The 27,939-nt window shown below is 42.1% G+C and overlaps 1 protein-coding gene and 1 long non-coding RNA gene across 2 annotated transcripts in view; both read right to left on the bottom strand.

Moving 5' to 3' along the window:
- The window catches only part of KHDRBS3 (KH RNA binding domain containing, signal transduction associated 3), a 443,659-nt gene that overhangs the window by 88,033 nt on the left and 327,687 nt on the right, over window positions 1-27,939 (bottom strand). The gene's annotated exons all lie outside the window — the stretch shown is intronic.
- Window positions 2,169-17,331, bottom strand: LOC115480680. Its single transcript, XR_003943854.1, has 3 exons — window positions 17,271-17,331; window positions 16,499-16,503; window positions 2,169-2,204 (listed from the first exon to the last, which is right to left on the bottom strand). It is a non-coding gene; the product is annotated as an uncharacterized LOC115480680 (long non-coding RNA).

Raw genomic sequence — 27,939 nt, 5'->3', positions numbered from 1 at the left:
TGTGTTAATTTTTCTTCATTTCTAGGAAACTGAGTCTTAATAGTTGCTTAAAAGTATTGATATAATTATTTATTCATTTGTATTTTATTTGTTGATTGTCCAATCGTTTATTGTACACTTGGAAACGTTTGTGAAACGTCAGTTGAACAGAAAGATGCTTTCATAAGCTTTATGCATCCTCATGGTCCCGCTACTTCATTTTATTGGCCGGTAAGACGCGATACTTGCTGAATCCCAGAACAACTTATCATTGCTGTTATTCTAGCTCCATCAGTGACATCATCTAGTCGGCAATATAGTTTCCCTGAAACCGTTCTCTTGCAGATCAATGATGCTTTCAGAATGATGAAGTAACTGAAGAAAGGCAGGCTTGGGAACCTGCAGTAAATAAACACACAATCAGGCTTGGGATCCTGCAGTAAAGATACCCACCCATGGCTGTTACTGCATGGCTATCGGGCATGGCCCCTATGGCGATGGGGATGCTGTTTTTTTGTTACATTTGTACCCCGCGCTTTCCCACTCATGGCAGGCTCAATGCGGCTTACATATTGTATACAGGTACTTATTTGTACCTGGGGCAATGGAGGGTTAAGTGACTTGCCCAGAGTCACAAGGAGCTGCCTGTGCCTGAAGTGGGAATCAAACTCAGTTCCTCAGTTCCCCAGGACCAAAGTCCACCACCCTAACCACTATGCCACTCCTCCACTCAATGTGATAACCAGTGATGGCTCAGCCATCATGGACCAACGCAATACATCGCACACACAAAATATAACATACTTTGACCTGAGTAAATGGCTACTTAATGGTGGCATTGCAAAACTAGAGCACAATTTTCTCTTCCAGATGATACTGTTCACAAGCTGATTCAGGCAGACTCTTTTTTAATAATTGGCTTTGAACTTTGGTACATTTTACCATTTGCGCTGACAGTGCCAACTTTGAAGAGATTCTGCAGGGCGGTTATAGATGCTGGTTAGTTGCAAATCTGGCAGTATTATGTCCAGCACAAGCATAATGCTTGGTCAAAATTTCAAGTCCGTATCTTTGTTTGTATGGAAGTTGTTGCGGTCTGAATATTGGTCCAAATATGTTCCGATGAGTCGCGACCAGTTTTGATGCACACTTTGAGTCAACTTGTTTGACTGGATTTTGCATCCATAATGTTAAAATGTATTTCATCGGAATTAGCATCAAAAACTGTACAGGATTTGAATTTTTTAGCGCCATTCTTATAAATGTGTTTGGATTTTATTAGACCCCAAAAATGGCATTTTGGTAAATGTCGCGCGCTCATGGACTGACAACCTTTCAGAAAAGGGGGTCTAGATCTGCAACTATTGCAGTTAGAGACCTCAAATTTTGGGAAACTTTGTTTAACACTTGACTCGCGCAACAGATAAAATTTGAACAAAATTGGAGACATGAAGGTGGGAAGGTTTAGACCACTTGGCATGGAATGACCAGCTTGGAAAAAAGCAGAACTAAAGTAAACTGCTTGTGGCTGAATACTGCTGCTACATGTACAGCCGTTGTATATTCAGCATCAGCATCTAGTTTTTAAAATGCTATGGCAAGTGTTTTAAAAAAATGTGATCACCGCTGCTGCAGAAAAGGATTTTGAAGGGATCTGGGTTTAGTTCACAACTTTTTGGTAGTAGATAAAGGCAATTTACTTTCAGGTACAGTAGGTACTCCCCTGTACTCAGAGGGATTATAATCTAAGTTTGTACCTGAGGTAATGGAGGATTAAGTCACTTGTGCAAGATCACAAGGAGCAATAGTGGGATTTGAAACCCAGCTTCCTTGATTCTCAGCCTGCTGCTCTAATCATTAAGCAGCTACTCCACTCCCAGAAACACAAATAACTCTCCTCACGTTTCAGTTCCTAAGGAAGCTTATTTCAGTTTCAGGTACAATACCAGTGAAAGAACTTGCCCATGTATTTACCAATTTGAATTTATGTGGCCCTGGAATGACCAATTTCCATATTTTTATGTTTATTTATGTATTTATAACCCGCCTTTCTCCATGGTGGGTAACAACCTAACATAAACAATCTAAAATACAAATTACTCACAGTCACACTAGAACTAGCTGAGCACATACAGCAGCACACATAACAAAAGATATTATAGGTCAGTAGGGTGATCCAAGAGAATGTGGTAAAGGAGGTTAGCTTAGCGGGGTTTAAAAAAAGTCTGAATGGCTTCCTAAAGAAAAGTCCATAGACCATTATTAAATTGACTTGGGGAAAATCCACTGCTATTTCTGGATAAGAAGCATAAAATGTATTGAACTTTTTTCAGGATTGTGCCAGGTATTTGTGACCTGGATTGGCCACTGTTGGAAACAGAATGCTGGGCTTGATGGACCTTTGGTCTGTTCCAGTGTGGCAATACTTATGTATTTATGACATTTCAACATCAATCTGAAAAATGTGATGTTCTGCTGAGACTTCAGCACCAAGGGAAACTTGTTCCATGCCAAAGATCTGGCCACAGAAAGGGTACCAATTCTAGTAATTTACAGAAGCAAACGCCTCAGATCTGATACTGACAAACAAGCATCTGCTGAGCACTATACACACCGCTGAAGGACAGTGCACAAACAACAATGGGAGTCATGATATAGTCCCTGATGGACCAACAGTAGCAGTTTAAATTTAATCCTCTGTGTCCCCAGAATAATGCAGTAAGCACCAGAAAAAGGCCAATTCACTAGGAAGCCAGGTCAACAGGAACAAAAAAAAGTAAGAAAGGGCCAATGACCAACCAAACTTCAAATTAAATCCACAGATAAGCATAATGCAAATTTACTGGACACCAGAAAACAGACTCAAAACACAACCATGTTTCGGAAGTACAATGCCTGCATCAGGAGTCAGTATATCTAACAAATCTGCATTATACTTACCTCGGGGTTTGGTCTGCAATTTGGTTGGCCATTGACCCTAGTATTTTGTTTCTCTTTACCCAGAATAATGTAGTACATACCTCATCAACTTTCCCTTCAGAAAATTTGGACAAAAAATTATGCAGTGAACAAAATGTAAGGCACAACAATTTTATATAATTTTATAACTTTTCAAAGCATCTAGTGGAAGCCAATGAATAGAACATGACACAGGGCACAACCTGTCCCATCAAATTTTATGTGCAACTACTTTGACAGATAAATTCTGCACATACTGCAGCAGGACACCAATTTCTGAGGCAGGTCCATATTGCATTACAGTAGTCTAAATGACTAACAATAGATTGCATTATAGTTCTAAAATGTTCTGGGTCTAAATAAGAATGAAGATGATTGAGCCCTTTTAACTTCAGCTGCCACTTGAGTCTCCATGGTCAATTCAAGATTACTCCTAAACTACCCACAATCAATCAAGTTGATAGATGGGATATTATGTGGCAGTGGAAGAAAGTTAAATTCTGAATAATTATGGTATATCATGTACAGTTTTTTTTAGTTATCAACACGTTTTCTTTCTTTTTTTAAATTATTTATAATTTTAATGAATTTTACAAGAAACACTTGTACAGAAAAGGAATATTACCATACAAGAAAATATTTTATAAACAAAATCTATTAAATGATAATTACTGCTAAAGTTCACAATATAGGCAAGGCACTATTCAAAAATTGGTTAACATAGGAAAAAATGAATAGAACATATTCCCGCTTATCCTATCACGGAGTAGATACTAATGGAGGAAGCACCAGAGAGTTTACAGCTGGTTCTTGCCTGGAGTCCAGGAATTTTGCTAATTGATCACTCTAAAAAAAAAACATATTTAATTGATTGAAGTTTAACAACACACTTGTAAGGAAAATTAAACCAGAAAATTCCCCCGTGACAATACACAATCACGAAGTTTCAAAAAAGACTGACGTCTTTTCTGTCTAGCAATATCAGGAAATACTTCTATATTTAAAGAAAGTTTTCAAGATTCAATCCCGATCCGGATGTAGAACGAAGTCTATAATTAATGTAGCAGGTTGTACTCCACATAGTTCATCTTCAAATCAACACGTTTTCTTTTGCTTTTATTTCCCTTTAATAAGGAGGCCCCTGGTTTAAAACTTGGGGCACATGACAGTGGCAGACCCCTTCCCAAATCAGAAAAGAAGATGATTGGGAAGTATTGAATGGGTTAGGGGGGTATGGGTGGGTTAGAGGTAGGATGAAAGGATTAGGAAGTAACTGAGGACAGTGGAAGAGTGAAGGAAAAGGTAAAAGGGTTTTGATTGGTATGGGGGGAAGATTTGGAGATGGAGGAGGTTAGTTAGAATTGGTGAAATGAGACAAAGAGGAAGGGAGGAGGTTGCTAAGGAGGAATAGGAGGCTTTGCTGGGCAGGAAGGCATGGGTGGAGGAAGGGAGGCTGCTAGTGGGGATTTTCTGTGAGGCACAGTGTGTGTATTTTTGCCAGGGGGATGGAGTTGTGTGGAGGAGAATAAAATTACGTGGTCAGTGCAGGTGGATGTTTTGGTGGTGGATAGTGATTCTAGGTTTGTGCGGGTCAAAATGCTAGCAGTGTTTTGGTAGAGGAAGCGGGTAAATTGTTGGTGCCCTTCGGTGCCATGAGATTTGCAGTCACAGTATTAGCTGCATCTCTGGGACTACCCCAACTTGTCATTTCATCCTTTAGATTGTAAGCTCTTTTGAGCAGGGACTGCCCCTTTTTTGTTAAATTGTACAGCGCTGCATAACCCTAGTAGCGCTATAGAAATGTCAAGTAGTAGTAGTAGTAGTAGTATAGTTAGAAGTTGTAGCGGTTTGAGAAAACTGGCTGTGAAAGGCTATGTGTGACGGCCTTGAGTGGGGCAATATTTTGGAGAGCAACCAGGAAGTCAGACACTATAGGTACATGGCAGCTGTATATATTTATTAGTAATCACAAGAAGGAAATTGTGCATTGATTTTGACTATGGGTACATCACCTCCTAAAGGGGATGCTGTGGAGATAAAGGGCAGGAAGAACGGTCAGAAGATGAAAGGTTGCAGGGGGAGGGACAGTTTTGAGTATAGCTGCGGTTCTTAGCTCTATTGGGGCACAGAACGCGCAAGGTTCAGAAGGGCAACAGAAAAGACTGGGAAAGAGTGAGAGGTGAGGGGCATGCCAGAAGTGCTTTGAAGGAGTGGGTTAGTGCAGTCGTGCCCTCGGTCCTTTGAGAGAGGTGGGACTAGCTAGAGAAGTTCTGGCTGGTGATGACTCAGTCTTTGAAGAGCTGATGGGCAGGTGGAGGAGTCTCCAGAAGAGGGTGAGTCTCAAAGGGACTGGGATACCCTGGTTGCTGGGGTGGGAGGTTTGGGTGCAGCAGAGATCCCAAGATGAGTAGGGGGAAGGGGAGAGGGCATTGGGTAGTGAGACTAGGGATTAGGGGTGACAGCGCTCCTTAGGGCAGCGCTTGGATGATTGTAAAGTTTTGCAGTGCTAAAAGAATGTAGTTAAGCGTCTTTGATAGTGAGAAGTCGTTTCTTTCTCTATAGCATCAGCAAAATCCGTCCCTTCATTTCTGAGCACTCTACCAGAACCCTTATCCACACTCTTATCACCTCTCGCCTAGATTATTGCAACCTGCCTCTCACCGGCTTCCCACTTAGCCATCTCTCTCCTCTTTAATCAGTCCAAAACTCTGCCACACGACTCATTTTCCGCCAAAGACGCCATGCTCACATTAGCCCTCTTCGTTTCCGCATTCAATTCAAACTTCTCTTACTGACCTATTTACTCTGCTCCTATTCACTCTGCTTCACTCTGCTGCTCCCCAGTACCTCTCCACTCTTGTCTCTCCCTACGCCCCCCCCTCGGGTACTCCGCTCTGTAGATAAATCTCTCTTGTCTGTCCCCTTCTCCTCTACTGCTAATTCCAGACTCCGTTCCTTTTATCTCGCTGCACCTCACGCCTGGAATAGACTTCCCGAGCCTGTACGCCTTGCCCCGTCTTTGGTCGTTTTCAAGTCCAAGCTAAAAGCCCACCTCTTTGACACTGCTTTTGACTCCTAACCACTACTCACTTGCCCTGTACCCCACCTCTTTAATTCCCTTACCTCTTAGTTGTTCTGTCTGTTTACCTGTCTTATTTAGATTGTAAGCTCTTTGAGCAGAGACTGTCTTTTCGTGTATGATCTACAGCGCTGCGTATGCCTTGCAGCACTATAGAAGTGATAAGCAGTAGTAGTAGTAGAAGTACAAGCGTTGGGCTGCAATAGGAGACCCTGTGCAAGTATAGAAATCCTCAGACTCTTGGAACTCCTTGGGGTCCTCCATATCCTGGTCTTCTGAAGACCTTCACAAGACAGTGCAAGGTGCTGGTGCTACTTCAGCAGTTGGAGCTGGCGAACTGAGTAGTAGTTCTTGAATATCACATCAGGAGCATACCCTGTGTGAGATAAGCACCCTTATATTGTATGACTTCTCAGCAAACCTGACATTATATTCAGGTCTGTTGCGGTACTCGAACATCATACTGCAAGCTTATTTGGCATCATTTGTCATTCTTTTCTATATTTTATATTTTTTTGGTATGTAAACCACGCTTTCTTTTTTAGAAGGGTGGTACATCAAGTGTTTTAAACTATTAAATTATTATAAGTCCTATGGGGGCTGGGCACTTAACCATCTATCCCTCCTTCAATCTGTTCAGAACTTGGCTGTGCGTCTTATCTTCCGCCAAAACCGATATACTCATATCACCCCTCTCCTCAAATCACTTCACTGGCTTCCGATCAGGTACCACTTACAATTCAAGCTTCTCCTATTAACCTACAAATGCTCTCAATCTGCAGCCCCTCACTACCTCTATACCCTCATCTCCCCTTACGCCCCTACCGTAACCTCCGATCACAGGGCAAATCCCTCCTCTCAGTACCCTTCTCCACCACCGCCAACTCCAAAAATACACACACTGTGCCTCACAGAAAATCCCCACTAGCAGCCTCCCTTCCTCCACCCATGCCTTCCTGCCCAGCAAAGTCTCCTATTCCTCCTTAGCAACCTCCTCCCTTCCTCTTTGTCTCATTTCACCAATTCTAACTAACCTCCTCCATCTTTCTGCCTCGCCTCACCCTATGCATGGAATAAACTCCCCGAGCCCATACGCCAAGCACCCTCCCTTATCCATCTTCAAATCCTTACTCAAAGCCCACCTCTTCAATGTTGCTTTTGGAACCTAATCATTGTATCTCTTCCCAGGTAATCTAGACTGTTCCAATTTTTGATTGTCTGCACTCCTTGTCCTTTGTCCTTCTTGTCCTTTAGATTGTAAGCTCCTTTGAGCAGGGACTGTCCTTCTTTGTTTTTGTACAGCGCTGCGTAACCCTAGTAGCGCTCTAAAAATGTTAAACAGTAGTAGTAGTAGTAGCATAGCCCAATTATGATGAACAATTTTGTAAGGGCCTAGCCATGGATAAGTCTGATGCTTGGGGCTTTTAGGATATGGATGTATGACTGACGGAAATGACTCCACAGCTGTCTTGTTTTTTTTTTCGAGGAGGAACCCCCTCCGGGCCTACGTCATCCTTGGGGGTTGGGGGGCAGAATTGGTATATCCTCTATGCCTAGGTTGGGAAAAGCTGTCTTCACGAGAGCATCAGGAGGTTTGGGGCAGCCTGGAGGAGTTGCGTGGCAGCGAGTTGGTCCAGGGATCAGGGTGTGTTTCCAATTTAATATTGGATAGACCCTCCTGCCGCTTCCTACAAAATGTAGTCTGTGAAATAGAGCATATCCCAGTCTTCCGGTGTGTGGGGGGTCCCTTTCTGGGGGATTGTTTCCAAGCAGTTAAATTGGAGTGCCAGAACCATCAGGTGTGGAGCAAGGTGCCTTCTCCCCCATTAATTTGGAAGCAGTTTCACAATAGTTTAAATGTTTAAAGCTGTAACAGAGAACTGACAGTTTCTTCTTTAGTTAACACAGATACGAGATAACCTGCGGTGATGTGGGTAGCTACTTTCAAAACTTGTTGTTCTAGGCTCTGATTGGTACAGGAGCTCAAAATTCATCTAGAATGTACTGGCTTTTCTCCAGTCTTAGCCAGGGAGAAAAGAGAGAAAGATATCTTTGTTGAGGCCCTGTGAACAGTTACATTTGCTAACCTGCGAGCAGCTATATGTCCTGATCTCCCCAGGTACTATTTAGATAGAAAACAAATGTTTAGTTTTATAATTTATCTTATTTCAGATACCTGTTATTTGTTTGCTTATTGCATCTTTTCAGTTTGTTCTAATTTTTCAGGACAATAAACAATTTTAGTATATTGCCTCTGCTTGTCTGGACTGATTAAGAATCCTGGTGGTTTGTGTGTTGGGTCTGTGAGTGCTTTCTAGGAACTGTGGGACCACTGGAAGTGTGGCCCTTGTAACCTAGAAATTACTGGGGATAATTTGAGAGTGGGAGACTCACCCAGAGGCAGTTGGGACCCAGTCAGTGGGAGGAAGGTTCTAGTGTAGAGCACAAGCGGCTGGTGCAAGCGGACCTGAGCTGTATTGGGGATAGACCCTCTAAGTGGCCGTGGAGTAGGCCCAGGCAGGTGGCTAAGCGTTTCGTGACAATGCCCCTGTATAAGACTCTGGTGAGACCTCATTTGGAATATTGTGTATAATTCTGGAGACTGTACCTTCAAAAAGATGTAAATACAATGGAGTCAATCCAGAGGGTGGCTACTAAAATGTCAGTGATCTTTGTCATAAAGTGTATGAGGACAGACTTAAAGATCTCAATATGTATACTTTGGAAGTAAGGCGGGAGAGGGGAGATATGATAGAGCCATTTAAATACCTACATGGCATAAATGCACAGGAGGCAAGTCTCTCAATTTTAAGGAAGCTCTGGAATGAGGAGGCATAGGATGAAGTTCAAAGGGGACAGACATAGAAGTAACCTGAGGAAATACTTCTTCACAGAAATGATGGTGAATTTGTTGAATGGTCTCCTGATGGAAGTGGTGGAGATGAAAACAGCATTTGAAGTCAAGAGAGCTTGGGACAAGTACTTAAGAATAGCCATACTGGGTCAGACCAATGGTCCATCTAGCCCAGTATCCTGCTTTCAACAGTGGCCAATCCAGGTCACAAATGCCTGGCAGAAACCCAATTAGTAGCAACATTCCATGCTACCAATCCTGGGGCAAGAAGTGGCTTCCCCATGTGCATCTCAATAACAGATTATGAACCTTTTCTAATTCCACTATATGGTTTTTGAGATACAGTGACCAGAATTGAACCAATACTCAAGGTAAGGTCATACCAAGGAGCGATACAGAGGTATTATAATATTCTTGGTCTTATTTATCAATCCCTTTCTTAATAATTACTAGCATTCTGTTTACGTTTTTGGCTTCTGTCACACACTGGGCAGATTTCAGCATAGTGGCTACAATAACACCTTTTGGGAACTGAGTCCCAAGGTGGACCCTAGCATCAGGTAACTATGATTCAGATTATTCTTTCCAATGTGCATCACTTTGCATTTGGCCACATTAAATTTCACCTGCCATTTGGATGCCCAGTCTTCCAGTTTTCTAAGGTCCACCACCGCCAACTCTAGGCTCCGCCCTTTCTGCCTCGCCTCACCCCATGCTTGGAGCAAACTCCCTGAGCACATACGCCAGGCCCCCTCCCTACCCATCTTCAAATCATTGCTCAAAGCCCACCTCTTCAATGTCGCTTTCGGCACCTAATCACAACATCTCTACTTAGGAAATCGAGACTACCCCAACTTGACATTTCGTCTTTTAGATTGTAAGCTCTTCTGAGCAGGGACCGTCCTTAGTTATTAATTTGTACAGCGCTGCGTAACCCTAGTAGCGCTCTAGAAATGTTAAGTAGTAGTAGTAGTAATTTTTCACAATTCACATGTGTTTTGACAACTTTGAATAGTTTCATGTCACCTACAATTTAATCACCTCACTCGTCATTGTGATTTCCAGATCATTTATAAATATGTTAAATAGCACCGGTCCCAGTACAGATCCCTGCGGCACTCCACTATTTACCCTCCTCCATTGAGAAAAATGGCCATTTTATCCCTACCCTCTGTTTTCTGTCGAATAACCAATTCCTAATCTACAACAGAACATTACCTCTTATACCATGACTTTTTAATTTTCTCTTGAGTCTCTCATGAGGAACTTTGTCAAAATCTTACTGAAAAACTAGATACACTACATCAACCAGCTCAACATTACCTACATGTTTATTTATGACTTCAAAGAAATGAAGCAAATTGGTGAGCCAAGACTTCCCTTGGTTGAACCCATGCTGACTCTTTCCCACTAAACCATGTTTGTCTATGTGTTCTGTAATTTTATTCTTTGTAAAAGTTTCCACTATTTTGCCCGACACTGAAGTCAGGCTCACTGGTCTGTAATTTCCCGGATCACCCCGGAAGCCTTTTTACATTGGCCACCCTCCAATCTCCAGGTACTATGGACAATTTTAACGACAGGTTGCATAGGATCTCTAAGGGTGTGTAATGAGAGTAGAGGGCCAAATGTTTTTTATCTGCCTACATTTTTCTATGTTTTATATGTGCGTACTCATGTTCCTTTCTTGTTTAGTTGACTAATTATAAAATTACCATCCTTGGAGGTACTTCTATAAGATGGCACTTAGTTTTAGGTGGTAACAATGTGCATAAATATTGGCATTTTAGTGATTTATATATGTAAACGACTGCTGTTTTTAAATATCAAACAGTGTAGAAGTGCATGTATTGACTGCATGTCATGTACTTTGATGGTGGGTGTGCACATGGGCAGAGTTTGGGTGGAGCGTACATTACAAAATGCTATGATTTATGCACACTCTTATTAACATTCAGACACAAGTATTTACAGCAGCTGTAAGACTGGGTAAGACTGTGCAGTAAATCAGGGTGTGTTTTCAGCCAGTTACATTAGTATTTTACAAAGAAACATAGGCACCTACTTGTCCTTATTAGGCACCTTAATTTGCGTTCTTGGTAGGAGCCCTGCTATAAAATTACACTTCTTGTGTCTACTTATATTTTGATCTTAAGTATTTTAGTTCTACTACTTGAAAAACAGACAAAGCACAGGAAAATAATATAATAATTTGTCTTGTTTTATATAAATATATGTCAAATAATATGCCAAATCAAATCACAAATCTATTTAGGGCATCATGAAAATATGTACTGTAACTCTTTCAGAGAAATGTATATGTATATGAGAAAGATTTTCCTGAAAATTTTCAAATGTAGTACTACCAGAAAACTCACATCTTTGCTATGTTCTAAGCAGAAGAATCAAATCTCTTCAGACCTTCTTTTTGTGGGAGCCGTTCTATTCTGTTTAATTTTGTTGTCCTCCTCCTTACCTCTTCTGCTTTTCTCCTGTACCTTGTTTAAGATATGGTGACTGAACTGCATATAAAAACTCAAGGGTTGGTTGCACTATGGATGAAATACGGATGAATTATTATATTCCCAGTTTATTATTTATTTAAAATTATTTGCATCTAACCCATCAACTACTTTGAGTAGATTACAGTTTAACAAAAGATGTTGGCAAAAATACAAACAGTACAATAGAAAAACTATCAGCTTCAATTCCTTTCTGAATGACTAACATTGTTTGCCTTTTTGACATTTGCAGCAGTCTAAGCCAGAGATATTCAATGCATTGTTCATAATGACTCCAGATCCTTTTCTTGAATAACTACTCATAATAGGGTATCCAGCATTATAACTATAGTTTTAAAACACAATTTAAAATGCATTAGAGTAGGAGTTTGTTTTACTGATCTGCAAAAGAAAAATTATACTGGTGGGTAATTTGGGTGACATTTTGTGAGCTTTGAGTGGGTTGAATTTGCTGTGTGTTTAACTTGGTATGTAAGTTCATTGGGCTTGGATTACATGAAGATCTGCCAAGGAATTGATATGTACTGCTGAAGCTACAAGTCCCAACAACTTCCTTGTGCTTCATGCTGATGTCTATTGAGTTTTTCTTGTTCAATTTTATTTAAAAACAAATTTATAACCCACAAAACTGATTAAAACAATTCAATATGCCATACAACAAACATGAATACAATCCATTAGAAACATCAAAAATCAATAAAATATCAGTAACAGAGAAGTTTGTCTTCTCAAACACATTAGAAATGAGGAAACAAAAATAATTTACTCAGCAATGTCTCCTCAAACAGCAGAGCTTTTTTTTAGCTGTTTTCTAAACTATAGAACATTACACTCAGTCCTAAAAGCCAATGATAAAGACTACCCGAAACTCAACAATAGGGTGAGCTTGCATGTGAGCAGTCGCAACCACATCGAGCCTGCTGTACGACCTGTGGTAGAAGAACAGCAGCATTGCGAAAGAAGCCAGACGGCAGGCCGGTTGATTTAGTCTCCTACAGCCGCAGTTCAATGCTCCATAGGGACAGGAACTCCACGCTGCAAGACTGGGCCGTGACCTGGTTGTGAGGCACCGCTGTGCTACAGCTACTCAGGGTTTTATTTTTTATAAGGCACTAATGTAACCAGTGCTATTCACATAGCATATCCAATTCTGCACGCAAAGTATTAAAGCTCTGAAAAGTGAATGAAACATCCTTCTCCACCAGCGCAGCGCACATCGCAACCACATGAGGTGCCCCTCATCTACTGAAGAGTCATCTCAGTCCAGCCCAGCACGCATCGTGACCACGTGAGGAGGACCTGATCCTACCCTCATCTACTGCAAAGCCATCTCTCCCCAGCCCAGCTCAGTATACACTGCAGCAGCATCAGGAGGCCCAGATCCTACCCTCATCTACCGCACATCATGACCAAAGGGACATGCCCCACCCCTTTGTATGCACCTCTGTATGACCAACCTAACAGGGAGAAAGACCTCCAACACGAAGGAGTAGCCAACACTGAGAACACCATCAAGACTGACAGTAACGATTGCAAATACAAACCACAAAGGCACCATGTCACCTCACAAATCACTATACCAGACACTTCTAATTTATCACTGCTCGTCCTTACAATAAACACCTCCACAATCGCATGTGGGGACAAACAGACAATCCCAATCCTCACACACCAGTCAGCCAAATGGGCACAGCATGTGACCTCAACAAGTTTGAGCACCAGAGCAAAGAAGGTAGTCAAAACTACCGCTATAAACCCAGGAAACAAAGTCAAAGGCAGCTGATTAAAATTACAGCAGATTCCGCAATTAATGACAATGCCTTACCTATTCCCATTGGATATATCAATGCATGATCAGTAATAAACAAAGCAGAGATAATTAAAGACTGGACTGAAGTAGAAAAGCTAGGCCTGGCCTTCATAACTGAAACATGAATCCATTCCAAAGATGACCCAATCCTCAATGAAATATGCCCACCAGGATACAAAATATCTAACTGGACTAGGGCACAAGAAAAAGGAGAAGGAATAGCAGCCCTATACAGATCCTTTTTCAAGACCGAAGATATCATGGAACTCATAACCCTGCAACTGGAAATACCCGCTATCAAAATAACAGACAACTCACTCCTGGGGCACCTATGTGTAGTTCTGTTACAGTGGGGGAAATAAGTATTTGATCCCTTGCTGATTTTGTAAGTTTGCCCACTGACAAAGACATGAGCAGCCCATAATTGAAGGGTAGGTTATTGGTAACAGTGAGAGATAGCACATCACAAATTAAATCCGGAAAATCACATTGTGGAAAGTATATGAATTTATTTGCATTCTGCAGAGGGAAATAAGTATTTGATCCCTCTGGCAAACAAGACCTAATACTTGGTGGCAAAACCCTTGTTGGCAAGCACAGCGGTCAGACGTCTTCTGTAGTTGATGATGAGGTTTGCACACATGTCAGGAGGAATTTTGGTCCACTCCTCTTTGCAGATCATCTCTAAATCATTAAGAGTTCTGGGCTGTTGCTTGGCAACTCGCAGCTTCAGCTCCCTCCATAAGTTTTCAATGGGATTAAGGTCTGGTGACTGGCTAGGCCACTCCATGACCCTAATGTGCTTCTTCCTGAGCCACTCCTTTGTTGCCTTGGCTGTATGTTTTGGGTCATTGTCGTGCTGGAAGACCCAGCCACGACCCATTTTTAAGGCCCTGGCGGAGGGAAGGAGGTTGTCACTCAGAATTGTACGGTACATGGCCCCATCCATTCTCCCATTGATGCGGTGAAGTAGTCCTGTGCCCTTAGCAGAGAAACACCCCCAAAACATAACATTTCCACCTCCATGCTTGACAGTGGGGACGGTGTTCTTTGGGTCATAGGCAGCATTTCTCTTCCTCCAAACACGGCGAGTTGAGTTCATGCCAAAGAGCTCAATTTTTGTCTCATCTGACCACAGCACCTTCTCCCAATCACTCTCGGCATCATCCAGGTGTTCACTGGCAAACTTCAGATGGGCCGTCACATGTGCCTTCCGGAGCAGGGGGACCTTGCGGGCACTGCAGGATTGCAATCCGTTATGTCGTAATGTGTTACCAATGGTTTTCGTGGTGACAGTGGTCCCAGCTGCCTTGAGATCATTGACAAGTTCCCCCCTTGTAGTTGTAGGCTGATTTCTAACCTTCCTCATGATCAAGGATACCCCACGAGGTGAGATTTTGCGTGGAGCCCCAGATCTTTGTCGATTGACAGTCATTTTGTACTTCTTCCATTTTCTTACTATGGCACCAACAGTTGTCTCCTTCTCGCCCAGCGTCTTACTGATGGTTTTGTAGCCCATTCCAGCCTTGTGCAGGTGTATGATCTTGTCCCTGACATCCTTAGACAGCTCCTTGCTCTTGGCCATTTTGTAGAGGTTAGAGTCTGACTGATTCACTGAGTCTGTGGACAGGTGTCTTTCATACAGGTGACCATTGCCGACAGCTGTCTGTCATGCAGGTAACGAGTTGATTTGGAGCATCTACCTGGTCTGTAGGGGCCAGATCTCTTACTGGTTGGTGGGGGATCAAATACTTATTTCCCTCTGCAGAATGCAAATAAATTCATATACTTTCCACAATGTGATTTTCCGGATTTAATTTGTGATGTGCTATCTCTCACTGTTACCAATAACCTACCCTTCAATTATGGGCTGCTCATGTCTTTGTCAGTGGGCAAACTTACAAAATCAGCAAGGGATCAAATACTTATTTCCCCCACTGTATATAGGCCACCGGGGATGCTGGAAAGAATCCCAATTTGACTTCATAGACTTTATTTCAAATGTATGCACATTCTTCTCAAAACATTTTGATCATTGGTGACATAAACCTTCATCTTGACGACACAGAAGATGAAAACACCAAAGAATGCACAGAATTCCTAACAATGTAGGACTTCCACCCCCCCCTCCCAAAAAAAACCAACCCACATTAAAGGTCACTCTCTGGATCTCCTTACCTACAGGTTCACCACCAACCAAGACATTTATGTGGTAAACAACACCTGGGAAGAAATATCTTGGTCAGATCACTATAGACTCCACCTAACACTAAACTGGAGAAAAACGTCAAACCAAACCAAGAAAACACTGACCCAATATAAATCCCAAGGCAAGGTCAGCACTTAAAAATTCTGGGACAGAATTCATGATGACACCAAGCATCTCCTAACAGTAGCCACTGAATTCCTCACAACATGGGATGAAAAATGTAAGTACATTATAGACAAAATCAACCCCCCCCTTATGACAACCCCACCTTTGTTTTGTGAGGAACTGAAAAAGCTAAAATGCCAATGTAGGAAGTTATAACAGAAATGTCAAAGGAGCAGAGATGAGGAGTCCAAACAAGCCTGGAAAGAAGCCATCAAATACTACAAAGTGAGTATAAGACACGCCAAATGGAACTTCTATAGAGGTCAGGTGGGAATTGACTACAGGAATATAAAGAAATTATACAGGCTACTAAACAGACTGATAGACACAGACCACGTAACTTCAAGAAATGAGACACCCCACAACTGTTTAATGGGATAGAGTCAGCATTGATTCAGCCAAGTGAAGTCTTGTTCCATCTTTGCTTATACCCTACACTGTCAATTAAAATGTTCTATTATGTATTGTGTTGACAATCTAAGTAGTATACTTGCCATACTTTGTATTATTTGAATATTTTTACTGTTGTAATTGTTTATTGCTCATGTGTGATTTATTCTTACTGTACACCACCTTGAGTAAAATTTCCTTCAAAAAGGAGGTAAATAAATCCTAATATACAAATAAATGCATACAAGCAAGGAAATTTTTGCCTCACTAATTTGCTTCATTTCTTTGAAGGCGTAAATAAGCATGTGGATAATGTTGAGTTGGTTGATGTAGTATATCTAGTTTTTTCATATAGATTTTGACAAAGTTACTCATGGGAGACTCCTGAGAAAATTAAAGAGTTGTGGGATAGGAGACAGTGTTCTGTTGTGGATTAGGAATTGGTTATTGGACAGAAAACAGAGGGAAGGGTTAAATGGCCATTTTTCTCAATGGAGAAGGGTGACCACTGGAGTGATGCAGGGATCTGTACTGGGACTAGTGTTATTTAACATATTTACAAATGATCTGGAAATTGGAACAAGCGAGGTGATTAAAATTTGCAGATGACACAAAATTATTCAAAGTTGTAAAAACACATGCGGACTGTGAAAAATTACAGGAAGACATTAGGAAATTAGACTGAGCATTCAAATGGAAGAAGAAATTTAATATGGACAAATGCAAAGTGATACACCATTGGGAAGAATAATCCAAATCATAGTTACCTCATTCTAGGGTCCATCTTGGGAGTCAGCACCCAAGAAAAAATTTTTGGTGTCATTGTAGACAATATGCTGAAATCTTTTGTCCAGTGTGCAACAGCAGCCAAAAAAAAGCAAACCGATGCTGGAAAGTACTGCATTCAATTCTGGTCACCGTATCTCAAAACAGATATAGCAGAATTAGAAAAGGTTCAAAGAACAGCAACCAAAATGATAAAGGGGATGGAACTCGTCTCATATGAGGAAAGGTTAAAGAGGTTAAGGCTCTTCAGCTTGGAAAAGAGACTGCTGAGGGGAGATATGATTGAAGTCTACAAAATCCTGAGTGGTGTAGAACCAGTAGACCTGAATTAATTTTTTACTCTTTCAAAGAGTACAAAGACTAGGGGACATTCAATGAAGTTACATTCAATGGAAAAACGTTAAAAACAAATAGGATAAAATATTTCTTCATTCAAAGAATAGTTAAGCTGTGGAACACGTTGCTGGAGAATGTGGTTACAGTGGTTAGCGAATTTTAGTTTAAAAAAATATTTGGACAAGTTCCTAGAGGAAAAGTCCATAGTCTGCTATTGAGAAAATATGGAGAAGTCACTGCTTAGAATTTTGGTACTATTTGAGTTTCTGCCAGGTACTTGTGACCTGGATTGGCCACTGTTGGAAACAGGATACCGGGCTAGATGGTCTGACCCAATATGGCTATATGTTCTTATGAAATTTAGTATGCAAAGCATGGAAATGTATGAGCATGATTAAAGAATTAGGGAGCAAATGTATAATGCTGCATTAGGTTTCTGTACAGAGCTCTAAATTCCAAGTAATCAACCACAGAGTTTTTATACATCACTTTCAAGCTATCCACTCTACTCTCAGTATTAACAAAACAAACAATATGACAAACGTACATTTATAACTAAAAACCACAAAATAGCATCTGTAATTTCATCTACATAATTCTTCTCATTGATATTTTACTAGTGTTTTCAGCGAATGAGACAAAGCTAGTACGTATATTTGTGGGTTTTCAGTTATCTGATACAAGCCAACGTAACAAGGGCAAAAGTAGGGCCATGATTAAAGTACAATTTTACCCTGCAATTGTCTGGGATAAAAACAATCTGTTTTGACAGCCAATAACTATAAACTGAAATTTGCTATCATTTCATACAGGACCTGATTATTCATTGTAAAACTGCCATCAAGCCTGGAGGCCTACAGCAGCTGAGCCCCACTGCAGTACCTGTCAATCCTGTCAAAACTGGCACTGCAGTGTTTTGTTTCACATCACAAGATATCCATTAGAAAATAAAAAACATCTTTTACTTATTGGGTTGATGTTGAGAGAATGGGCAATGAACAATCTATATTTAAAATAGTTTAGATTTATTTTTGCTAGCTACCTGTTTTTTAGTAGTAATTTTTGCTCAAATATGCACCTTAATTATTGATTGATTTATATTTGAAACTCCCAGCCAAAAGGGCTGCCCAAAGCAGTTTACAAAATAAGTTGGTACTTCGTAAGTGCATTAACCACTAAGCTACTCCTCTACTCCACACAAGAGGTGCCCCAAATGAACAGATGACCACTGGAGGGATTCAGGGATCACCTCCCCTTACTTCCCCAGTGGTCACTATCCCCCTCCCACCCCAGTCTCAGATGTTATACTCAGGTCCATTAGAATAGCATGCAGGTCCCTGGAGTAGTCTAGTAGTGGTGCAGTGAACTGCAGACAGGTGGACCCAGGCTTCTACCTACCTCTACTTGTTACTTTTGTGGAGGAAACTGTGAGCCCTCCAAAACCCACCAGAAGCCCACTGTACCCACATATTGGTGCTTCTCTTCACCTGTAAGGGCTATGTAGTGGTGTACAGTTGGGGGTAGTGGGTTTTGAGGGGCTCAGCAGACAAGGTAAGGAAGCAATGGTCAGTTGTGTACCTGGGACCATTTTATAAAGTCCACTGCAGTGCCCCCAAGGATGCCCTATTGCTTTCCTGGGATGTCACTTTTCCACTATTCTACCTGATGCCAAGCCTTCTATTTGTTTTTATGACATCTGAGCCTTGTGTCTATTGTTTATCATTAGATTTGGGCTTTGAATTCAGATCTATAGATGAAAAGGAGGTCTCATTACATATATCTAAATACCAGAGTGCTATTTTTCCATACTTCATAGCAAGAGTGTACATTCCCTAATTACCTGTCCCAATGCAACTGAAGACTGACCTCAAGTGGGCTACCAATGTAGCTATGGCTCTGACATTACAAACCTTAACACAATCCTTTAGAATCTACCCAGCCTGGGCAAAAGTGAAGGCGAAGTGATCTGTTAGCAAACTGGAAATAGTGCGTTTGCTGATGACTATCCTCATCCTGTTTGGGTCAAAAGAAACAAAAAGCTGGGTGAACTGTCTATGGGCTTATGTCCACTCCAGATAGAAAACTAAGGCTCACTTGCAGGTTAAGGTATGCAGTACACTGTCACCAGGATAGGCATATGGCTTTGGGAAAAATGTTGGCAGAACAACTGACTGGCTAAGATTAAACTCTGACATCACCTTATGAAGGAACTTAAGGTGTGTGTGAAACTTCATTTAGGATGGATCAGCTACTAGGGACTGAAGGTCAACGACTATGAGCTGAAGTGACCGCCACCAAAAACACAATTCTCCAGGTCAAATACTTCAGATGACAGAGGTCAAATGTTTCAAAAAGGAGCTCTCATCAGCTGGGTAAGAACAATGTTGAGCTCCCATGACACAGCTGGAAGTTTGACCGGGGGCTTTGACATTAAACCTCTCATGAATTGAACAACTACAGACTGTACAGAGCTGGGCTTACCCCTACACAAAAATGGTAAGCACTGATTTAAGTTAGATTTACCCTCGATTCTGCAGGTTTTTTTTTTAAGTTACATTTGTACCCCGTGCTTTCCCACTCATAGCAGGCTCAATGCGGCTTACATGGGGCAATGGAGGGTTGACCTCTGAAAGGCTTTAGAGCATTCCAAATAGCCCTCAGCTCCAGAAGATTGATGTGGACATCTATCTCCTGGGCAGACATTACTCCCTGGGTGTGAAGCCCATCCACATGAGCCCCCCATCCCAAGTTGGATGCATTAGTTGTCAACGCCTTCTGAGGAGGTGGAATTTGGAATGGAAGTCCCACAGTCAAATTGAGCCAAATTGTCCACTAGAGGAGGGACTTGATAAGCTCTGGAAGAGCTTGGATGACCATCTGCTAAATTCCCTGTAGCTTGAGACCACTGGGAAGCTAGAGTTCATTGGGCACCTCGCAAATGGTGGCGATCCATGGGAGTAACATGCACTGTGGAGGCCATGTGGCTAACAAGCTCAGCATCTGAGTTGGGAGACGATGCATTGATTCTCTGCATTGATTCTTGTGCTCCTTCCTGCGATGTGCTCTTGATCAGCCAATGGTCCAAGGAGGGACGCACAAACTCCCAGTCTGCACAGTAAAGCCGTGACGACTGCTAGACATTTGATGAAGACCTTGGGAGCCAAGGCAAGGCCAAAAGGCAGAACACAATACTGGTAGTGGTGTTTCCCTACTCAAAACCTGAGATACTTCCTGTGACTGGGAAGCACCAAAATGTGGGTATAGGCATCCTTTAAGTACAAACAGCATAGCCAATATTGTTCCTGAATCATGGGGAGAAGGGTGCCCAGGAAAACCGTCCTGAACTTATCTTTGACTAGGAATTTGTTCAGGACCCTTAGGTCTAGGATGGGATGAAATCCCCCTGTCTTCTTGGGCACACGGAGTACCTGGAACAGAATCCCTTCCCTTTTCCCCAGTTTCAACCGCACTGACCTGTAGAAGGGCAGAGATTTCCTCTACAAGTACCTGCTTGTGCCGAGAGCTGATAAGATGCTCTCAGTCGGCAATTTGATGGTTTCCGATGCCAATGAAGTATGTAACCAGCTGGTGGTTTATAAGGGGCCATCTCTGTTGGTAAAAATTCAGCCTCCTTCCTACTCGTAGGCAATCTGGGATAGTTACTTGGATAGTGCTTATGCTCTCCTGGAGCCCATCAAAAGCTAGTCCCTTGCTTTGACTGGGGATCCGTTTGGGCCTTCTGGGGTCAGGACTGATATGGCCGGGAGCGTTGCGGCTGGGGATGCGGCTGCTGGGTAGAGGGGGAAGGTGGTGGAAACCTATGCCTTTGAGAGTAATAGGTTTGCCACCTAGGCCCAGATGAAAACCTCCTAGCAGAGGACGAATAAGCTGGAGGCTGCTGTCGCGTGCCCGCCCATGCGGGACGCGCTCTCGAGGTCCTTTGCATACCTTCAGGCTTCTTCCCCGGGAGCGCGGGGTTTGTGAGTCCTTTAAGGCAAAATCACCCTCCAGGTAGAGAGGAGACAAAACTGGACCGGAACTCCGGACTGGAGTTCTACACCGGAACACTCGGAACTGGAACGCACCGGACAGGTGCGCACTGGAGTGGGGCCCGCTGGACTGGACACACTGGAGTGGCCCCACTGGACAGGAACATACAGGAGTGAAACCCGCTGGACTGGAACACACTGGAACGGAACTGGAACATCCTGGACCTAGACTTCACCTACACTTGACTGCCTCCCCCTCGGGTTGAGCCCTCAGGTTCTGGCAGCCGGTAGGACTTACAGGAACAACAGGAAGGAAGGTCCAGGGGTGCCCCCTGGCACCTAGGCGAAGGCAAGGCAGAGAAAGTCCGTGTTCCGGCAGCAGGCAGATTCCAAGCAATGGTCAGGACAAGGAACAAGACTACGGCTGGAGCCTCAGTATCAAGGAGAACTGGCAACAGGTAGAACAAGGGCAGAAGCTCCAGAAGCAAAAGAAACACACACGGAAACCCAGCAGGCTAAACACAAGAAGACATAGTCAACTGTACAAGCTAGTAGGAAAGCTATACCCAGGCAACCAGACATACACAGGAACATACACAGAGCAAAAACTCAGGAGACTTAGAAAAGCTATACACCAGCTAACAATAAAGCTGTGCCCAAGCTAACAAGTCAAACACTGGAAACAGACACAGAGCAAACTCAGAAGACTTCGTAAAGCTACACACCAGCTAACAACAAAGCTGTGCCCAAGCTAACAAGTCATGCCCTGGAAACATACACAGAACAAACTCAGGAGACTTAGTAAAGCTATACACCAGCTAACAACAAAGCTGTGCCCAAGCTAACAAATCATACACTGGAGACATACACAAAGCAAACTCAGAAGACTTAGTAAAGCTATACACCAGCTAACAACAAAGCTGTGCCCAAGCTAACAAGTCATACACAGGAAACAAACACAGAGAACTAGCAGAGCTAGACACAGAAGGGTAGGAAACCCAAAGAGCAATAAACACAGAAGGGCAGAAACCCTGCAGAGCTATAAACACAGAAGGGCTGGAAACCCACAAGCGATAAACACAGAAGGGCTGAAAACCCACAGAAGGGTAGGAGACCCACAGAGCAAATAACACAGAAGGGCTGGAAGCCCACAGAACAATAGACAAGGAAAGCAAATGGTGCTAACAGCACACTAACCTCGGGACCTAAGGCACTGCAGAGGAAATGGCAATGCAAAGGCCAGGACTGTAGTCTTCAGGTGACTAATAAAGCCCATCCAGACCAGAGCCACAGGTGCAGCAATCGCCTTGCAACCAAACAGAGGCTTGACACTCAGAGCAGGCATCCCATAGAAAGTAACAGCGGGAGCCATCTTGGATACTGGCAGAGACGAAGAGGCGGCAGCCATCTTGGAAGAGGCAAAGCCCACACAGGTGAGATTCAGTAGGGCAATCAGCACACAGAGCCAGAGAGAAACTAAGACAGAGACAGACACAGAGACCAGCAGAAGCCAGCACAGCCACTGACTCCCTGAAACAGGGTAAGTATGAGGGTAGTCACGGCCATAGTCGTGACAGCTGCTGAGAGAGGAACTGAATGGTGTTACTATGTTTCTTGATGAGGTCTATGACCTCTGAGTCATAGTACATCCTTTAACTTCTCCTAAACAGCAGGTTCCAGGTCAGAGACACGCAGCCATGAGAGTCTGCACATCCCTACATCCATAGCGCAGAGTCTGGTTGAGAGTGGAGGAGTGGCCTAGTGGTTAGGGTGGTGGACTTTGGTCCTGGGGAACTGAGGAACTGAGTTTGATTCCCACTTCAGGCACAGGCAGCTCCTTGTGACTCTGGGCAAGTCACTTAACCCTCCATTGCCCCATGTAAGCCGCATTCAGCCTGCCATGAGTGGGAAAGCGCGGGGTACAAATGTAACAAAAAAAAATATCAAAGTTGTCATAGGCACCCCGGGTCAGATATTTCCTGCACTTCAGCTGTTTGTTGGCTAACTGGCGAAGCTCTGCAGATTGAACGAGTTCATGAAACTAAGCGTACTGCACACCAAAGACTTGAAGTATATGCTCCTGTAGAGCTAGTAGGATTGGATGTGGTTAATGAGCAGAGGACTGAAACTTTCTCCTAAATGAATCCACAGTCCGGACCTCTCTACCTGGGTGAGCCAAGGCCCAAGCCCTGGAACGTCTGGCTCGTTTGAGAGTGTGTGGGGCTTTGTGGCCGTGGTACTGCTTTGCACCTGGTCGGTCTACCCTAGGCCTAGGCACAAGGGCTCACAAACAGTTTAACAGTGGCTTTGCAAAATACAAATTAATTTTTTTTTAGTCTAGGACTCATTTTTAGCTAATCAAGGAACATTCAAAATTCTATTTAACTAATTAAAATGTTTTTCTCCCATTCGTCACTGCTTCACAAAGAGTGAATGCTTTTTCAAACAATAGGGAATACTTTTCAAGAGTTTACTGTACTGAATATATGACATTTATAACAAAGTCTAGGTTGATTATAATAAAATTTTGAACTGAGATAGCTAGAAAGGTATTAAGCCACATCAAGCGGTTCATGCTGGATCCATTCTCTAGCTGCCCATATACCTCTGTAGGAACCAATATGCCCACCTTACCACACAACTCAGTGGCAAATCTGCTGGTTCTGTGGACCCATGTAACCCTCTCTTTACACAGACCTTTCCTTTCCCCTACTGATATGAACAGTGAATTAGGATGGTTAGTTTGGATCCAAGAACCATGGCTCCCTTGCCTTCCAAACTTCTTTTTCATCACAGGTAGGATCACAATCAAAGTAATAGGTATGAGTGAAAATAGGCAGTTATGACTTGCCTGTGGATTTTCACTTTATTGTCTTATTATTTTGCTAAGTAAATTGCTATAGCTAAAACATCCTAATTCTTAAAACAATTATAGTATCCCAAGAACAAAGAAGAGACAAGAGATGTACAGTAGAACTAACATTTCCTGGCTGCGTTGCTAGACAGAGGGGCAAGAAGAAGGCTGGAATCCAGACTGAGCAGTCTTATAACTCATGTTGCTTTTACCAGTCTCCTCTTTTTCCAAAAGGAATGCAAACTGACTGGTCCTCTCCACTCCCCAGCATGGAATAGCATCCAGGTAATTCTGCCCCTCACTTTTGTAGCATAGTCGTTTACGCAGGAGAAAAAGGTAAGATGAAGCTCCAGGAATCTACACTGTGGTCAGCGGAGGAGAGAAGCTGATATCATAAGGCCAATGGTTTGGCAATACCAATGACACGGTCACTCCCAGCAACCATGTGATCTGGTATCCCCCCTTTTTTTAAATCATCATGTGGACTTGAAGAACTGCAATGGATGTTATCCCCTCACTATCAGCAAACTGGTGGCACAGATGAAAGTATCCTGGACTTAATACCTATGTATCTGGAACTACGCTGAACATTTCTGTTTGTAATAATAATAATAATAATGTAGTACTTGTGTATGTAACTTTGTCACTGTGCACAGCACTATAAAACCTGCTTTCAAGAACTCTTTCTTAAAGAGCCTACAATCAAAGGTCCTTCCTTAAAATGGGCTTGACCCTATTCTGTGCCCATGAAAAAAAATATTAATTGAATAAGGAACTAAATTTTAGCACGAAGAGTAAATAAACTGCTCAAAGTGACACCAAATACAGAAATAAATCCCAAATGGTTCCTAAAAAGGAAACAAACAGGATTACATGAAAGTCAAATGAACAATAAACCTCTCAAAACATCAGTCACAAAAGGGATTATCAAAAATATGTCCACTATCATCATCTAAGGCTTGCCTATTAAATAGTTACACAAGAGAAACAAAAGCTTCAATATCGGTGAAAGAGACAAAGATATCAAGACATCAGAAGCGTAAATGAATATGCCACAGGAAATCAAATTAACAGTTCGTGATTCAAACAGATCAATTTCTGAAAAAAGAAGAGTACAACAAGATATTGATCCACCACACACCATGAAGATGCCCTAATATAAGAGTTCAGAAAACAGGGCAATAATTATATTTATGTTTTATGTTACAACCATTAGATATTACTGTTCATCTTATTCAGGTCTAAGCGGTTTACGAAAAAAGTGGATAAAATCAAATTTAAAAAGGAAAGGAACGCCATAAACTTTACAAGACAGAAATCAGTCATACAGAGGCATCCTTAACTACCTAAAACCCCAAACTATTGGAATGCTTCTTTCTCATCTCACTGACATCTAACATATAAGCTGAATGTACAGCAATTCATGTTCCACAGAGATGAAAAGAAACAAGATTTTGGACAAGTTAAATAACAAAAATGAAAGTAATTAACTTTTTAGTACCACGTATACATTCCATCAGCAAAATTACCCAAATCAATGGAATTTATGACTTTAAAACAAAGGGAAACATTCACACAGCAATACATATCTATGAATATGGACATTTAAGCTTAAATAATCATCTTGCAAAAAAACAAACAAAACTAAAGGAAAACTGATTCTTCAGTAGCAGTAAAGATTTTAAGCTCCATAAACAGGGACTTCTATGTATAGGTATATAACACTCTGAATAACTAATAGCATTATAAAAATGGTAGCAGCAAGAAAAGAAATATATATACATATATTTTCAAACAAAAAATTGGTTTATTTCAGTTTCTTCCAAGGGTTTTGTTTATCGATTTGACTATTTCATTTGTTTTCATTATGTTAAAATGGGCCCTTACAAATAAAACATTGATTAAAAAATCTGTTTTTTTTTCAAAACCACACTACAGAAGGTGACTATCTATGCAAGAGGTCTGAGTTTTTCTTCATTAAAATAATGATTATGTTAAAAACAATTTTCAAGATCTGGAAGGCCATCAACACTGTGGTAAGCATTAGCTGTGGTTATCGCAATTTAAAATGGCTTACCACAGGACACACTCAGATATCCTTTGGTAAGTTCCTTATCTGTGTGTGCTAAATCATTTTTTCGCTTTTGCAAATAGGGAGCATGTCTGTGGTCAGAGAGCAAGGCATTTCTGTACTAATCAGTTTGCACAACTATATTACCATGTACTATTACTGCATGAGCCCCCACTGCCTACAAAATACGTGTCAGTAAGCGCTAACAGGGTCATTTTTTTAAATGGCCGTACGCTAATGGAGATAAATGTGCATGCAACACCACAACACCTGCTGACTTCTGAGAAGTTAGTGCATGGCCATTAATGCACAAAAAAAGAAAACGAAAACTGACCCTTTTTCTGCTGCGGCAAAAATTACCTTAATGCATGGGGAAAAACCCCACATACGCTAAGGCCACTTTAAACCACAGATTAGTAAAAGGACCCCATAGTGCGGAACCACACTAATGGCTACTTTGTGATGTTCTCTCCACTGTTGATATCTGTAGTTTTGATTTTGTTTTTCCAGGTGAGTGAGCCAATATGTATTGCAAAGTGAATTGCTGGCACTGTGACATACTGGAGTATAGAGCAAGCTGTGGTTTTATGCCCAGTGTGGCAATACTTATGTTTATGCTTTTGTTGTGATGTTATATTATATAGTCTCTGTTTTATTGTAATTCACCTAGGTTTTAGGCTGGCTAGAAATGATTACAAAAAAACCCAGCCAGTGCACTAAAAAAATCCATGCTAGCTCCTTAAAATGGGTAGGGGCGATCTGTGGGTGTCACAAGACAGATGTGGATAAGTGGCCAGTTGTGACAGCTAGCTTATGGGATGGTACTACACACTGCCAATAGTGCAGCAGCGTTAAGTGCAGCTATGTTATAGGCAGTCTGGAGCAACTGTAAAAGACAAGAGAAAGCCACTGGGCTAGCAGTGCGTCAGCTCCCTCCCCACCCTCCCTATTCTGTTCTCCCCAGCACCACAATCCCCACTCCAACATCAGTACTCCCCTGAACCTCTGATCTTTCACCACCCCAACATTAGAACTTCTCCCTCCCCCCAGGAGTTCCCTGGTAGTCTAGCAGTATGGGATGGGATCAGTCCCCCTGTGCTCCAGTCTTCTCTGGCTCCAGGTATCAGAAAGGCACCAATGACTCCTAGTAGTAGTCTCATGAAATTATTGCTCATGGTCAGATGCCATTTTGACACCTAGACCAAGAGAGGATAGGAGTCACTGGATTACCTGGATAGTCCCAGGGTGGGAGTGGTAGGTTCTGATGTTGGGGTGGGGGGTCTGCGTGTGTTTGGGGAGAAGACTGTGGTGTCTGTGGGAACTGGATGAGGGGTTATGGTATGAAGGCAATTTACAAGGCTCTGACCTGATGCCATGGCTTTATCTTTTTTTTTTTTTAAACTTGGGCAACAATAGGGCCTACATTACATGCCCTAGCAGGTACAGCAGGAATACTTGTGTTATCTGCTGGGGCATGTAATGTGGCCTCATGCAAAAGGTGTCTTTTTTGTGCACTAAATGCAGAGCAGATGCTGGGAACCCCATTGCATTTACCACAGTTTTTTCACTTAGTACATCTTAACTTTTGCAGTGAAATTATGGTAAATGTGAAAATCTTAATGCACTTCAATAAAAAATACCCTATATGAAAAGGATATGCCCCTACAAACAGTCCTGGAACCAGTTCTATTCAATGTCTTTATAAGTGATACCAGGGCCCTAATTTGTTGACACCACTACTACTACTACTTATCATTTCTATAGCACTACTAGACGTACGCAGCGCTGTACACTTGAACACGAAGAGACAGTCCCTGCTCGACAGAGCTTACAATCTAATTAGGACAGACAAAACAAGAGATAAGGGAATATTAAAGTGAGGATGATAAAATAAGGGTTCTGAACAAGTGAATCCTAGGCATAAAGCAAAGTAACAA

The sequence above is a fragment of the Microcaecilia unicolor genome, chromosome 1 (genome assembly GCF_901765095.1).
Source record: "Microcaecilia unicolor chromosome 1, aMicUni1.1, whole genome shotgun sequence".
Classification (NCBI taxonomy): Eukaryota; Metazoa; Chordata; class Amphibia; order Gymnophiona; family Siphonopidae; genus Microcaecilia; species Microcaecilia unicolor.
Note: the sequence above shows the minus strand (reverse complement) of the source record. Positions and strands in the feature narration are given on the sequence as shown.